The sequence below is a fragment of the Macrobrachium nipponense genome, chromosome 41 (genome assembly GCF_015104395.2).
Source record: "Macrobrachium nipponense isolate FS-2020 chromosome 41, ASM1510439v2, whole genome shotgun sequence".
NCBI classification, from domain to species: Eukaryota; Metazoa; Arthropoda; class Malacostraca; order Decapoda; family Palaemonidae; genus Macrobrachium; species Macrobrachium nipponense.
Genome location: NC_061102.1, coordinates 5,928,548 through 5,943,857, shown reverse-complemented (window position 1 = coordinate 5,943,857; position 15,310 = coordinate 5,928,548). Strand labels below are relative to the sequence as shown.

The 15,310-nt window shown below is 36.6% G+C and overlaps 1 protein-coding gene across 1 annotated transcript in view; it reads left to right on the top strand.

The window, feature by feature from the left end:
* Positions 1-15,310, top strand: part of LOC135212471 (uncharacterized) — a 253,612-nt gene that overhangs the window by 47,225 nt on the left and 191,077 nt on the right.

Here is a 15,310-nt window from a genome sequence, read left to right as displayed (position 1 = left end):
AAGGCTATACAACTACCTAGAGGATACAAACACCATTACCCCACCAACAGAAAGGCTGCAGAAGGAAGTGTAGGGCACAAAAGACCAGCTCCTGATAGACAAAATGGTAATGAAGAAAAATAGGAGAAGGAAAACCAACCTAAGCATGGCATGGATTGACTATAAGAAAGCCTTCGACATGATACCACACACATGGCTAACAGAATGCCTGAAAATATATGGGGCAGAGGAAAACACCATCAGCTTCCTCAAAAATACAATGCACAACTGGAATACAATGCTTACAAGCTCTGGAATAAGACGAGCAGAGGTTAATATCAGGAGAGGGATCTTCCAGGGCGACTCACTGTCCCCAGTACTCTTCATAGTAGCCATGATTCCCATGACAAAAGTACTGCAGAAGATGGATGCCGGGTACCAACTCAAGAAAAGAGGCAACAGAATTAACCATCTGATGTTCATGGACGACATCAAGCTGTATGGTAAGAGCATCAAGGAAATAGATACCTTAATACAGACTGTAAGGATTGTATTTGGGGACATCAGGATGGAGTTTGGAATAGAAAAATGTGCCTTAGTCAACATACAAAAGGGCAAAGTAACAAGGACTGAAGGGATAAAACTACCAGATGGGAGCAACATCAAACACATAGATGAGACGGGATACAAATACCTGGGAATAAAGGGAGGATATATAAAACACCAAGAGATGAAGGACACAATCAGGAAAGAATATATGCAGAGACTCAAGGCGATACTCAAGTCAAAACTCACGGCGGAAATATGATAAAAGCCACAAACACAAAAGGAATGATAACAGCGGCACAAGATCAGGCCCTAAGAACCAGATATGTTCAAAGAACGATAGATGGAAATAACATCTCTCCCATATGTAGGAAGTGCAATACGAAAAATGAAACCATAAATCACACAGCAAGCGAATGTCTGGCATATGCACAGAACCAGTACAAAATGAGGCATGATTCAGTGGCAAAAGCCCTCCACTGGAGCCTGTGCAAGAAACACCAGCTTCATTGCAGTAATAAGTGGTACAAGCATTAACCTGAAGGAGAGACAGAAAACGATCAGGCAAAGATCCTCTGGGACTATGGTATCAGAACAGATAGGGTGATACGTGCAAATAGACCAGATGTGACGTTGATTGACAAAATCAAGAAGAGAGTATAACTCAATGATGTCGCTATACCATGGGACACCAGAGTTGAAGAAAAAGAAAGGGAAAAAATGTTTAAGTATCAAAACCTGAAAATAGAAATAAGAAGGATATGGGATATGCCAGTGGAAATTGTACCCATAATCATAACACTAGGCACGATCCCATGATCCCTGAAAAGGAAACTGGAAAAACTAGAGGCTGAAGTACTCCAGGACTCATGCAGAAGAGTGTGATCCTAGAAACAGCGCACATAGTAAGAAAAGTGATGCAACCCGGAACCCCACAATATAAATACCGCCCAGTCGAATTGGAGGACTGTGATAGACAAAAAAAAAAAAAAAAAAAAAAAAAAGTGCTTGTTAAGGGATACCAGTTCATGTGCTTGTTAATCTACATAACTCAGTCAGTCATCTCCCAAATCCCCATTGCTGGTATTGTCCTTGGAAACAAATGTTTCATATTTCAATTGTTCAGTTTATTTCAATTCAGTCTGAGACGATTAAATATATATATCTAACAGGGAAAATCTCTAACGAGGTCAAATGACACTCGTTTAAACAAATGAAAACAAAACATCTAACTGGTAACGTAGCCTACCATTATTCTGCTGAATGCCATCTCTGGAGTTGGCTGAAAATCGGTTTCAAACTAGGCTAAGGTAAACTCTCGTGGTTACAAAAATATACTTTTTATTTAAGAAAATTAGTTAACCCGACTCAAAAAGAAACGTTAAACTATCATACTCCTCTCAAAATCATATTTAAGTAAGTACCCCCTTTTCCCTTAAGTGTCCAAACATTCACAGTTTATTAAAGTCAAAATTAGTCTAGAGAAAGATCCACAGGTGACTTCGAATCCATCTGAAATAAAGAGACCATAATTATGACACCATAAAACATTAAAGTTCATCAATAAAGAATGTGTGTCGCATCTCACTTCCTCTAGAATTCAAGTAATTGTCACTTCAAAAGTTAACTTTTTCAAAGTTCACTTGTCTGACGGATCTGCAACATCTCTTCTAGCACCTCTTCTGAAAATCGGTTTCAAACTAGGCTAAGGTAAACTCTCGTGGTTACAAAAATATACTTTTTATTTCCCAAAATTAGCTAACCCAACTCAAAAAGAAGTAAGTACCCCCTTTTCCCCTAAGTGTCCAAATATTCACAGTTTATTAATAGTCAAAATTAGTCTAGAGAAAGATCCACAGGTGACTTTGAATCCATCTGAAATAAAGAGATCATAATTATGACACCATAAAACATTAAAGTTCGTCAATAAAGAATGTGTGTCGCATCTCACTTCCCTTCCTCTAGAATTCAAGTAATTGTCACTTCAAATGTTAACTTTTTCTAAGTTCACTTTTACGGTACCTTGTCTGACGGATCTGCAACATCTCTTCTAGCACCTCTTCTGTGGCGTGTTCCACACACTATCAACCAAAATCAGTGAGTCCCCCTTTGCAACTTTTCCCACTTGACTATATGTCATTTTCTGGTCATTACGAACGCATATACCAACTGGCACACAAGAGGCATGCACGCTACATACATGAAACTCTTGATCTTTGAAGCGCGTCACTGACCCCAAATGTACGCCGGTAAGCTGTCCTGTTTGTTTTTCCATTTCAGCATCTTCGAGGAATCCAGCGTTTTGCATCTGTCTCTAACCAGCAAAAGCTAAGGTTAACAACCCGATTATTTAATATTATAGACTGTTGTTGGTGCCTTCAAGATGGCTTGGCCACCTCTGTCTTTTGTGCACCCCTGTCGCACACCACATTGGCTACTAGTATATACTAGTTCATAATATTTGCAAGATAGCTCCTATAACACATATTTCAACTATCATTATAGCTACAATAACTGCAATCACTGGAACTGTGTATCGTTCATCAAAGAAGAATTCATCCCTATCGTTATCCTCTAGTGGTGGAACCATAACCGTTTCCTGTGTAGCAGGAACTTTAACCACCTCGTGGTCCCATGTAAGTGTTTCACAAACACCTTTGTCAAATAATTGTAGATCCCAGCTGAGCGCATGAACCATCTCGAAACGACTCTGCATGCACCATTATTAAGCGTCTGTGACCCCTGTAGGTGTATCCTAACACCCTCGTTGCTAAACTGTAGATTCAACGTCCTCCGATGAAGGAATCGTAACCGCCACCTCGTTGCCAACTTGAAATATCCCATGACTCCCATGCAAGTGCGTCTTGCACCCACCCAGTAGAAGATTGTAGACTCCTGATTTGTCCCAGAATGTATCCTGACACGATCCATCGACGACATCTCGTCCATGCAAAGGCGATCCATAACATCGTCGCCTGTGTGAAGATCCGACCTCTGGCGTTGTAGATACTAAGTTGTTTTTGTTGTCACCCTCATGTGAAGTTGGGAATTCTCTAAATTCATCGTGTGTCAGCGTTTCGTCATTAATAGGTTCTAAATGACTTTTTGAAAAGTCTACATGATCTTAGAACAAATAGTCTTACTTTAACACACGAATCTGTCATAAACTAATATACCCAATCTCATAGTCAATTATTAAGGACTAAAATTCCTCACTAAAATATCATCTTGATATACTGAACCCTCATAGTTAATCCCGTATCTGACAAATATACTATCAAAAGCCCCCATAATGTCTATATAGCAAAACCCCTGTAATGTTTATACAGCTAACCTCCATCAAGTATAATGTTGAATATCCCTTCTATCTTACGTATCCCAAGATAAATTCTATCTCATTTCTATAATAGAAATCCTATGTGAAGCTACCATAAAAAAACGCTTAACCCCGATTACAAGTTTCCCTTGTAGAAAAAAAATAATAACAACAATCCAACTTTTCCCATTACAAAATGTATAAGGGGAAAATAATATATAATTCAGCGCTTTTCCATATAAAACGTAGTATGTATCGTCACGCAAATTGCTGCCGCAGCATATCAGTATCGACTGAATTGACCCCTTAAATTCTTCTTTATGGAATGTCATCATTGACATTCCTGAAAACGGTGCAAACATCTGAGTAATCAACTCCAAAAGAAAATATCAACAATCGGTCTCATCACAGCATTGTCAGCATTAAGCCACCTGTGTATACAACATGTGCTCAAATCGCACTATGGACTTGTCTAGTCAGACTCGTAAACTGAAAATCATCATTTCTTCAAATGGCCCAAAAAATCATTTATCTAATCCTCGAAGGGAATCCTCAATAAATCTTTACTGGTACTATAGAACCACATTCCTCAAAAAATTATCCTCAGGATATTCTCGTTGTCACCAAGGGTACCCAAAACTTGTCCTCGAAAATGTGTATTAAAAAAAACGACCAATTATAAAATATCCCCCACAGGCTAAATCATAAGCCATTTGACCACCAATGTACCTCAAAGAAACTCATTCATGATACTGCCACATGTATATAAAACCCCAATAATCACCTATTCGGGTTATAAACCACAGAAAACCACAATTCAACAATTATATACTGCCAAATATAACCACTGGTGAACATAACCTCATAAAATAAAACACCTTTATAGGGCCCCATAAAACCACAATGTACTAGTGCCACCCCCAAGAGCCATAGCACTAAAAAGAACCACAATCACCACCTCTTTGGCTCGTAAAACCACAGACCACCACCAAAAATCATAGCCACAAAAAAAAATCGCCACCAAAATAGCCAAAAAAACTCAGCCCCAATAAACCAATACCGCCAGGAATCACCAAATCACCCCCATGGACCTCTTAACATATTTCTCAACTTAATAGTAATTTCCCATTTTTTCACCCCTTTTTTCATCATGAAATAATTACTTCTGGTTTTTACGCCAAATCGCCGCAGTTTGTGCATAATACGAAAAATAGTAGAAGAATGAAAGGGGGAAAAAACGTTACATTAAACTGATTAACCACATTTCGTCATCAATTTGCAAAATCTGAAAAAAATACAATTGCACGATGTTATTATTAGTTACTACTTTACACCGTTTCTCGAGTTGTAGCCTCGAAATTACGGCTGAGACAAGCATGTCTCTCCTTTGCTGTGGAAATTCAATGCTTCGATTGTATCTTCTTCATGATGAGGTATAGTTAACAGATCAAATGTGCCTCGTGCTTGGCAACCAAACAATGGTTCAAATGGAGATATTTTAATGGAATCACTTTCCTGTTTGCTCGTTCACATAACCCAATAGCTTCAGGTTTGTATGGAATAATTGTTACTTTCTGTATCCCCATGACTTCTGCCAAACATTCTCAAGTTTTGTTTACGAATTCTCTGCCACTGTCGGTCAATAAAAATCTCGGGTGAGCCATATCTGCAAATGATAACATTCAAAAATGCTATAGCTACTTCTTCAACTGTTATATGCTTAAGGGGAAAAATTTCTACTATCCTCTTTAGTTCATCTATTATTACCAACAGGTACTTATTCGCATATCTAGATTCACAAAAATTTCCTAGGATATCCATATGTATTCTCTGAAAAGGTCTACTTGGTATCGGATATGACCCTAATTTGCAGGAAATTATCCATGCGGGTTGCAAGCATTGCATACTGTACAGTTTTTTACAAAATTTTCCACATCTTTCCCCATATTTTTCCAAATATATTTAGCACTTAACTCATTATACGTTTTTTCTATCCCTAAGTGTGGACTACCGAACCTGCAATGTACTATATCCAAAACCACTGGAATTAGGACTTTCGGAATTACGATCTGTGTCTTGTCTCCTTTACTTTCACTAGTCCTTAATTTACATTTAATTTTCCTGACCAACAGATTCCCTTCTAATTCTAATCCTGAAAAAGGTTTAGAATTATAACCTTTCCTGATTGATTCCCCTCTAAGAAACGCTTTTGCGTCTGCTAAATTTTCATCTTCATCCTGCCTTTGCTCTATGAGACTCATATCCCATTGTATAGGTTCACTAGTAACTAGCGTAACTTGAGATCTTTCCTATGATAAAAATTTCTACTAGGACATCCTCGACTACATTTTATTTGCCTTCTATATATTTGAGCTTTGCATCAAAGTCACTGATAGTTAAGAACTATCGAGCTCTTTTAGGTGACAAATCGGGTTTATTAAAAAGATCCAATAATGGCTTGTGGTCTGTAAGGAATTCTACTTTATTCCCCATCAGTAGCATTTTAAAATGAACCAAACTTGATACTATTGCAAAGGCTTCTTTATCTACGGTAGCCATTAATCTTTCATTGGTGCCCTTTGTCCTAAATTTCCTGCTATAAAATGCTATGGGTTTGAACCTCCCATCAAATTTTTGAATAAGGCAAGCACCTATACCCTCCCGACTGGCATCAGTCACTAATGCGAATGGTTTGCTGAAATCTGGAAATTTCAGAACTGGGGGATTCATTAACGTGTCCTTAAGTTTTTCAAAACTCTCTTCTTGCGGTTCTCCCCAATGAAATTGAATGTCTTCCCGCAATACATCTGTTAGAGGAGCTGTTATGTTAGAAAATCCTTTTACAAACCTACGAAAATATCCTGCCATCCCTAGGAAGGACTTAATTTCTTTCTTTGATTTCGGGGTACGAAAATCTGCTATTGCTTTGACTTTATCCTCATTTACCCTAACCCCTTCCTTGGATATGACATGACCTAAATATGTGATTTGCTTCCTTAAGCACTTCCAAGTGTTGCACGATCAAGTCTGTTGCAATTAATATATCATCCATGTACACAAAAACATTTTTTCCCAATAACCCGTGCAAAACTGTGTTTACCAACCTGGAAAAGGTCATCGGACTACCCGATAAACCAAACGGTATCCGCGTAAATTCATAGTGTCCCTTGGGCACTGAAAATACAGTATATTCCCTACTATTCTCACTAAGAGGGACCTGCAAAAAACCCTGCGCTAAATCAATTGAGCTAAAAATATTATGTCCCCTAATTTCTACAAAAAGATCTGGTATGCATGCGACTGGGTAACGGTCAGGAATTGTCTTTTCATTCAAACGTCTAAAATCGACGCATACTCGGACAGAACCATCTTTCTTAGGCACTGCTAACAGAGGAAAGTTGTATGGAGACGCACTAGGTCTAATGATTCCTTCCTCTTCCCATTTACTGACCTCTTTTTCTACCTGTTCTCTGATTTTGAAAGGTATGCGGTATGTATGAATAAAAATGGGTTTTGCACCTTTCTCTAAGTTTACCTTATGTTCTAACATCAGTCAATCCCAGTTTATCCCCTCGTAAAGCTACCGTGTCCCCAAACTCTGCCAAAAGCTCGTTTACCTCTTCTATATGCTCTATAATCTACATTAGCTAAATGTTCTCTGAATATTTGCTTCCTTGATAGCATTTCTGCCTCTGAAAACTCAGTTTTCCCCTCTACAATAGCCACTGAACCACTGCTATTACTCCAATCTTGGAGATCTACCACATATGTATTCTTCTGGTATTTCCTAACTGTATCATTACAGTTCAGTAATTCTACCCATGTAACACCAGTGTTTGATACACTGTTCACTGATGCAGTGCTCATAACCGCCCAACCCCCCCCCTCTTAGTTTCTAGCTGCACTCAATTACGCATACTTCCGTGGTTTTTTTTTCACTTCCCTCAATTTGACTTTTACCATAGTCTTTGAACCTGGTATTAAAATAACATCCTCTGATAAAATACATTTATATTTGTGGTTAGTACCTCCCCGTTCCACAATCCCATTAATATCACCGTCAGTGGTTGTCATTGCATCCACTAAGACCCCATTGTTAGTATCAGTAATAATATCAGTATTAGTATCAGTACCACCACCCATAACGCCATTGTCAAACCCGCCAAAATTGTTACCACTGCGGCCCTCAATATGCCGTTTAACATCACTGCAGTTATTCCCCGTATCATCAGTGTGGGTTTTGGTGTCATCCCTCCCCATATCCCTGGTATCATTACCATTAGCACCGCCAAAAACACCCCCATTTTCAGTATTCCTCATATCCTCAGTTTCACTTGCGTCCTCCTCATAAGGGATAAAAACACCGGGTATTCCAACTGTTATACCACTAACACCTGCATGTACCGATATCTTGTGTCTTCTACATGCAGGATGGCCCAGCAAAAGTCTGCTGCCCAACACAACCCCTTTTATAACCAAAAATGGTTCTATTAACACCCTACCACCCAGAGTAAATCGTATTCTAACAAAACCCAGGGTGTTTAATCTATGGGCTTGCACATCACACACTGTCTCCATTGAGGGTTTCAAAGGGTAATGGGAGAACATGGATTGATACAGATTATGGTCCATTAAATTGATAGACGCGCTGTTGTCTATAAAGATCGGGATATCCATATCCTCCACTGTTCCATATACTATAGGCCCAGGCTCTGGGGCGTCCCCCACGAGACCACAATGGCACATACAAATCAGCTGTACCCTTTTTGTTGATCGGTTTTCCAAAAATTTCACAGATCCCTTTACCCTTTAAAGTGACCTGCCTGGGAAGTTCTCGTATTGTAACTCCCGAATTTCTGAGGTGTAGGTCTCGCATCTCTCCGTATCTGAGACGGACAAGACTGCCAACAGTGATCCACACTTTTACACATTTCACAATATTTGACTCTAAATACTTTCTTTGTATGGCCTGGTTTATTAAAATTGTAGCAATGCGACTGCTGTTGCCTTTGATTGATCGATCCTCTATTATATTCCACTTTTGCACACAAACAGGGAGAAGGAAATTCTGTGTCTCTTTGCATCGTATTTCTTGAACCGGTCCCATTAAAAAATCTAATATCCACCGTGGGACATTTGGACATATGTTTCTGAATTTGGGCATAAATTAGTTCTTCGTCTGATGTAGGTCCAATCTTTTCATCAAAACTGTCCACAATTACGTCTGGGACGTCATTTAGTAGCATTGCGAAATGTATCAATTTACGTAAATTGTCGAGTGAGACATTATTCCAATTTACCCATTTGGAATTTTTCAATTTCTGTATCCAATCTCCTGCTGAGTCAAAAAGTTTTGAGTTATGCTCAATAAGGCTTGTTGTGCCTTTTCGTATTTTGAACAGCCCTCTTAAATCTCTTATATCACCATGTTCTTTTGAGCCATAAGCCACTCTTAAAAATGCTTGTAATTCGGTCCATGACCGACATTTTGTGTACTGAATACTTCGGCATCTAAATGACAAATCCCCTTTATTGAAATCTAACAAGACTTTTGCCTCTGTGAACGCCTCTGTATCATCCTTAATTCCCTTGGCGTTTAAATAGTTATTCACATCCTCAATAAATATTTGCACTGGTTGGGACAGAACGCCATCAAAATTGTCTCGAAAAGGGCTAACTCCTGCATTTATGTTTGTTATTTTGTGCACCAGTGTCTGGTTTGTACTTACGTCAGCCATTTTGCTTTCTTTATGATAATTCTTATACTTTAGGATTCGCCCCGACCTCAGTAACATTGATATATTTATGAGCACACAAACTACCAACCCAAAATTAATAATATATCATTCACCAATAAAATATAAAATAAACATGCACCAATCCAACAAACCGCTATTTGCAACTAGCTGCTTCTCAGGTTCAAGGTTAATCAGCTGATTTAACTGGTACAAGGTCACGTTGGTCTATAAAAAATGGGAAGAAGATAGTGAGAGAAAGAAAATGTATGTTGAACCAAAATTTGATGAATTAGAGTGAATGTTCACCCTCGCGCGCTCTCTCTCTCTCTCTCTCTCTCTCATGACATGCACAAAAACAAAACTTATAGTACCACTTTTCTATTGCATTTCAATAACATAAAACCACTAATGTCCACTGAGGGACATCAAAATAAAATACATTTGTGAGTAAATTAACACTAATAAATAGAAAAAAAAGGAAAAAATAAACTTATACACTCACGTCTTCATAGGCCTAAAGTAAGTACCCGGCTACACTTGCAACCATGCGTAATTAATTCCCGTTATGATATAAATTAACTTTCCCCCCTAGAAACACCTGAACACGTCTTTATACTAAGCAGCAACAAGAGGACTGCCCGCGGTAGCTACAAGGCTTAAAATTCCCCTTAAGTCAGCAGTAGAGTCAGTTGCCCAATACATAATTATAACCACTCTCCCCCAAAATATGCCTAACCTATCTAAATCTAGTTTCTTCGGAGGCGTTACCTATAGGCTTAAATGTACCTTTTAACCGCTGTCACCAATTTCTCTAATATTTTCGGAAAAAAGTACAAAAAGGTATTCGTCAATCTGGCTCGATGTAACTGATGACGTCACAAGGGGCAGGGCTAGAGTTCAGCTATGCCACGAACACAATTTTTATCATTTTTGCGTGAGTAGATAATTTTTGTGTGTGCGCTTATGGGTTTGAAAGTAATTGTAATTGTAATGTGTCATATACCAATTGAAAGAGCATTCTTTGTACTTTAACGCAGTATATATGACAACTTGTAATAAGATGAAAATTTTTTAGAAAATGCCATTGTAAAAATAGTTATATAAAAATGTTATCGTAAATATAGTTACATAAAGATAATATGGTCTAGAGTCAAAGTATATAGGGTCTGCTCAACTCGGCAGTGGTGGCAGAGCTAATACTGTGACGTCACAAGAGTAACACTTCCCGTACTTATCCATTGAATTACTTAAAGAACCTTTAGTTTTTATACATTTAATCCATATCGCATGGTGTTTTTGATAAAATCTTAATAAAATATGTAAAGAGGTCACATGCTTGATGTTTTTTAATACCCATTCTCTCATTTAGTCACCAAGCCTTGTTTTATTTCACAAAAAATATACCAGTTTCAACACACATAGCTACTCCAGCTATCATCATATGTTTATTCTTTACTTATTTATTTGCTTACCTATATACTGGTTTGCTGTATTCTCTTCAAGTCCATTTTTTATAACATGCCAACTGTGTGTGTGTCTCTCTCTCTCTCTCTCTTTCAGGTAGTAATATTATCAAGATTTTGTTCTAAAGGGTCCAGAATAATACAGTGATGCGTGTCCGAGTATAATTTTTTTAAACTTTACAAAAAGCTTTCGAACCCTTCCCTGAAAAAGCGTTTTGTAAAGTTTTAAAAAATTATACACGGACTCGCAACACTTTGTATTATTGTGGATCCTTCAGAACATTATATATACGCTCGCGATAGAGAGTTTTTCCCAAATATCAAGATTATAAATAATTGTTAAGAAATGTATTTAGTTCTCCCACGGTTTTCATACCTCACTCTGAAAATCAACTTTTTTTAATTTATGCTAAAGGTTAGAATGATAGATTAATTATATTTTCCAAATCTTATTTTGAATACTAATTGTTATGCAATAAAAACATAGAAAATGTGGATACATGCAGTGTAAAAAATGGCAGTTGCATTTGCACGACTTGACCAAAAAAAAGAAAACAATATCAAAAGTATAAGAATTACATCATATACGATATAAGGTATCAAAAGAATAAATGATAAAGACGATGATACAGAGAGAACGTTTTCGGCAAATTTCTTATAAGCACTTCATATCACATAAATATACATCCGAACACATAAATTTACATATCCCAGAAAAACTGTATACATAAAGGTAATAATTATGCATGCCTCAAACGATTATAATATTTTAGGTAAAGTACAAAAAGGCATTCGTAGTCTGGCTGGATGTAACTGATGACGTTTCACAAGGGGCGGGGCTAGATTTCAGCTCTGCCACGAACGCTTATTTTTATAATTTTTGCGTGTGTAGATAATTTTTTTGTGTGCGCTTATGGGTTTGAAAGTAATTGTAATTGTAACGTCTCATATACCAATTGAAAGGACATTCTTTGTACTTTTACATGGTATATGGCAAAATGTAATAAGATGAAAATTTATGTAAGAAAAATGTGGTAAATATTTACATAAAATTAAAAAAATTATGGTCCGTCTTTGACCTAGAATTCCTCGAAAATTTCTGAGATCACCTATCAATTTTATTAATGCATTATATAGTAAATTTTATCAGCTTCCTAATCCATTTTTCAGTCTTGTTCTATCATCATCCCTTAGTCAGATACGCTACAAAACGTGAATGTATGTAGGTTGACGGATGAAGTAATTGCACATTTTTGTGTGCATAGATAATTTTTTATGTGCGCGCTTGTGGAGTTGAAAGTAATCGTAATTGTAATGTGTCATATATAATTTGAGAGGGCATTCTTTGTACTTTAATGTAGTATACGGCAACATGTAATAGGATGAAATTTATATAAAAAACGCCATCGTAAAAATAGTTATATAAAAATGTAATCGTAAATATAGTTTCATAGTTTCATAAAGATATGGTCCTTTTGTAACTGATGAGGTTTCACAAGGGGCGGGGATAGGTTTTAGTACCGCCTCGTGAGCAGACCCGATATACTTTGACTCTGAGCAGGAGCAATTGCCACATGGAGTCGTAAAGCCTAAGTAATTAAAAATAACGAAGGAGTAATACACATTTGGAATTCTGACTGTGGTAATGATGAAGTTCTATTTACGTAGCTGATCTGTCCTGTTGAAAAGTGTAATTGCTTTCTGCATTTTTTATCTTATTTCAGCAGTGATCATTTTGTTTGCTGCATTTGCTGCATTTTCAATACATTTTTTTTTATCTATCTATTAATTTTTTTTTCTATTTCTTAACAAGTGAGATATATTCTTTCGGTATTTCCGTTACCTCCTCTTCCTTCTTTCTAATGAACCCCATATTCTTTGGAAGTTTGAGTGTGAAGTCAATGGTCCCTTTGGTTTGGTTTCTTGTTCCACTTGAATAATCAGGAATCACAGACCAAAGAACAAGTACTTGTGTTATTTAAAGAGGACAAAAATCTTCGTATAAAAAAATGAGATTTTGACTGATTCCAATCAACTACGCTTCGGATATTTCTCCATCATCATCATCATCATCATTATTATTATTATTATTATTATATTATTATTATATTCAGATGGAACAAACTCACCACAGGGGACATTAACTTGTTGAAACTGAGTCTTCCAAAGAACATGATAGCACACATTTGAAAGAAGTGACAGAAGGTAATGGGAAATATAGATAGAAGTGACCAGTAAATATAAAAGAAAATATGAATGAACAAATGAATAAATTGAGAGATAAGATTTAAAAGTAAATTATCATTGATAATTAATTAGGGATATAAACCTGACTCTACAAAACAATGTTCTTTATCACTGATGAGACTTACTGCGGTGTTGTTTATATATATATTTATTTATTCATTTTATTTTAGGTATTGGCCATCCTGAGTTGGGTCTAATCATGAAAATCATAACTAAAAGGTTTCGGAGGGAAGTCCAAGGAGCTGCGGTACAAATATCTAATGTCACATTCGAGGTAATGTTTTGCGAATGGACGATATTGATAACATTACTTTAATTTAACAAGTGTAATCCCTTAAGTATCTCCTGTAACAAAGAATCAACAGAACAAAGACGCTAAGGGGTTGGTTGTCTTGATGATTCTTCGCCAAATGTCTCCAACAGATTCCACCCAAGCGCTCTTCACATGTTTCCCATCACTCTTCCTTACAACAAGCCCATGCCATCTCAATCTGGATGGATTCTCACATCTAATCTTAATAAGCAATTAGTCTGCATATTCCTCATGTGATCCTTTTTATTTTAGCATCAATGAGCCACATACTTAATTTTTTTTTCAGCCCAAGAGGAAGGCTGGTCATATCTCTCCATAGAAATAAAAACCTATTACATTCAATAAGATCGTTTTAATATCGATTTTGATACCACAGAACGACAAAGTACTTGCGTGTCTTTACAGTTATAAACATATAAGTGCTTATAGTACAAATAGTAAAATGTAAACACACCAAAGCATTCTAAATGATTACTTTGTGAATTTCAGAATATCAACTACACGGTGAATATTCCTACGGTAAAGATAGGGGGTTTATCAGGAGTGACATTTCGAGGTGCTATGGCGAATGCAACTCACATCCAGATGACTGGAAACTTCAGACGTCTTGTCCGTGAGTACTTGGTAAATTCTAATCTTTTTCTATTATGTTTTCTGAGAGGTGATGTTTTTCGTAAATGAGGGTATCATATATACATACATATCTATCTATCTATCTATCTATCTATCATCTATATATATATATATATATATATATATATATATATATATATATGTGTGTGTGTGTGTGTGTGTGTGTGTGTATTTTAAAATCTTGCTCGAGCTATTTACTTAAGTCTGAATAGCACCTGCAACAGGGATACTAAATGTTTACTTTTATGAAATAGTCAGTGGGGGTCTAGTCCTTTAGTTTACAATATTTTAATTGTGTTTCCACATTAAAATCCGTTTCTTATCAGATCTTGTAATGCTTCGTTATCAGGTTAAAGGTCTAGGGACGGTGACGACGAACAGCACGTTGCCTCACCAGGAAGAATTGCTTTTAAAGGAAGTTTCACAATTCTGCGGTCAAGGCTCTAATCTATGTTGATCCAGCAACTTCCAACCTGACTATCAATGAGTTTGAGTTCATCGTTGGGTGAGAGACTAACATGAGTTTGCCGAATAGTATTGATTACAGCTTTCTTTGTAAATTTTCTATAGAGGAAAAAACGGTTGCTTTATTATAGTGCCGTGTACTGATATAGTTTTGTTACTATATTTTTGTCACATTTTGTCTGATTTCATGATATTTATTTTTTACAGTAATGTAACTCACTCGTCAAGCATAAAAGTACGCCCTGCAAAATTTATCCATGGGTATATCCAAGCGGTTTACAAAGAATTTTCTGAATTTGTAAGGTCCGTTTGGGAGAATACTAAAAACAAAATACGGGAATGGATTGAAAGTATTTTTACAACAATCGACTGCATTTTGGATTGTTTCTTAGCAGGTAACACATTCTTTTTTCCACTTATTACATCAGAACTTTGAGACAGTCAAACCCAGTTTAATGGGTGTCAACGGAAATGTGTGACATAAATTAACTATTTTTCTGTTACACTTTTGTGCAAAATAAAAAAAATCAAATTAAATAAGTAATAAATAAATTAATAATCAAATAATAAAGGACCATGGTAGGTTAGAGTCTCAATCCGTTGCTCTGTC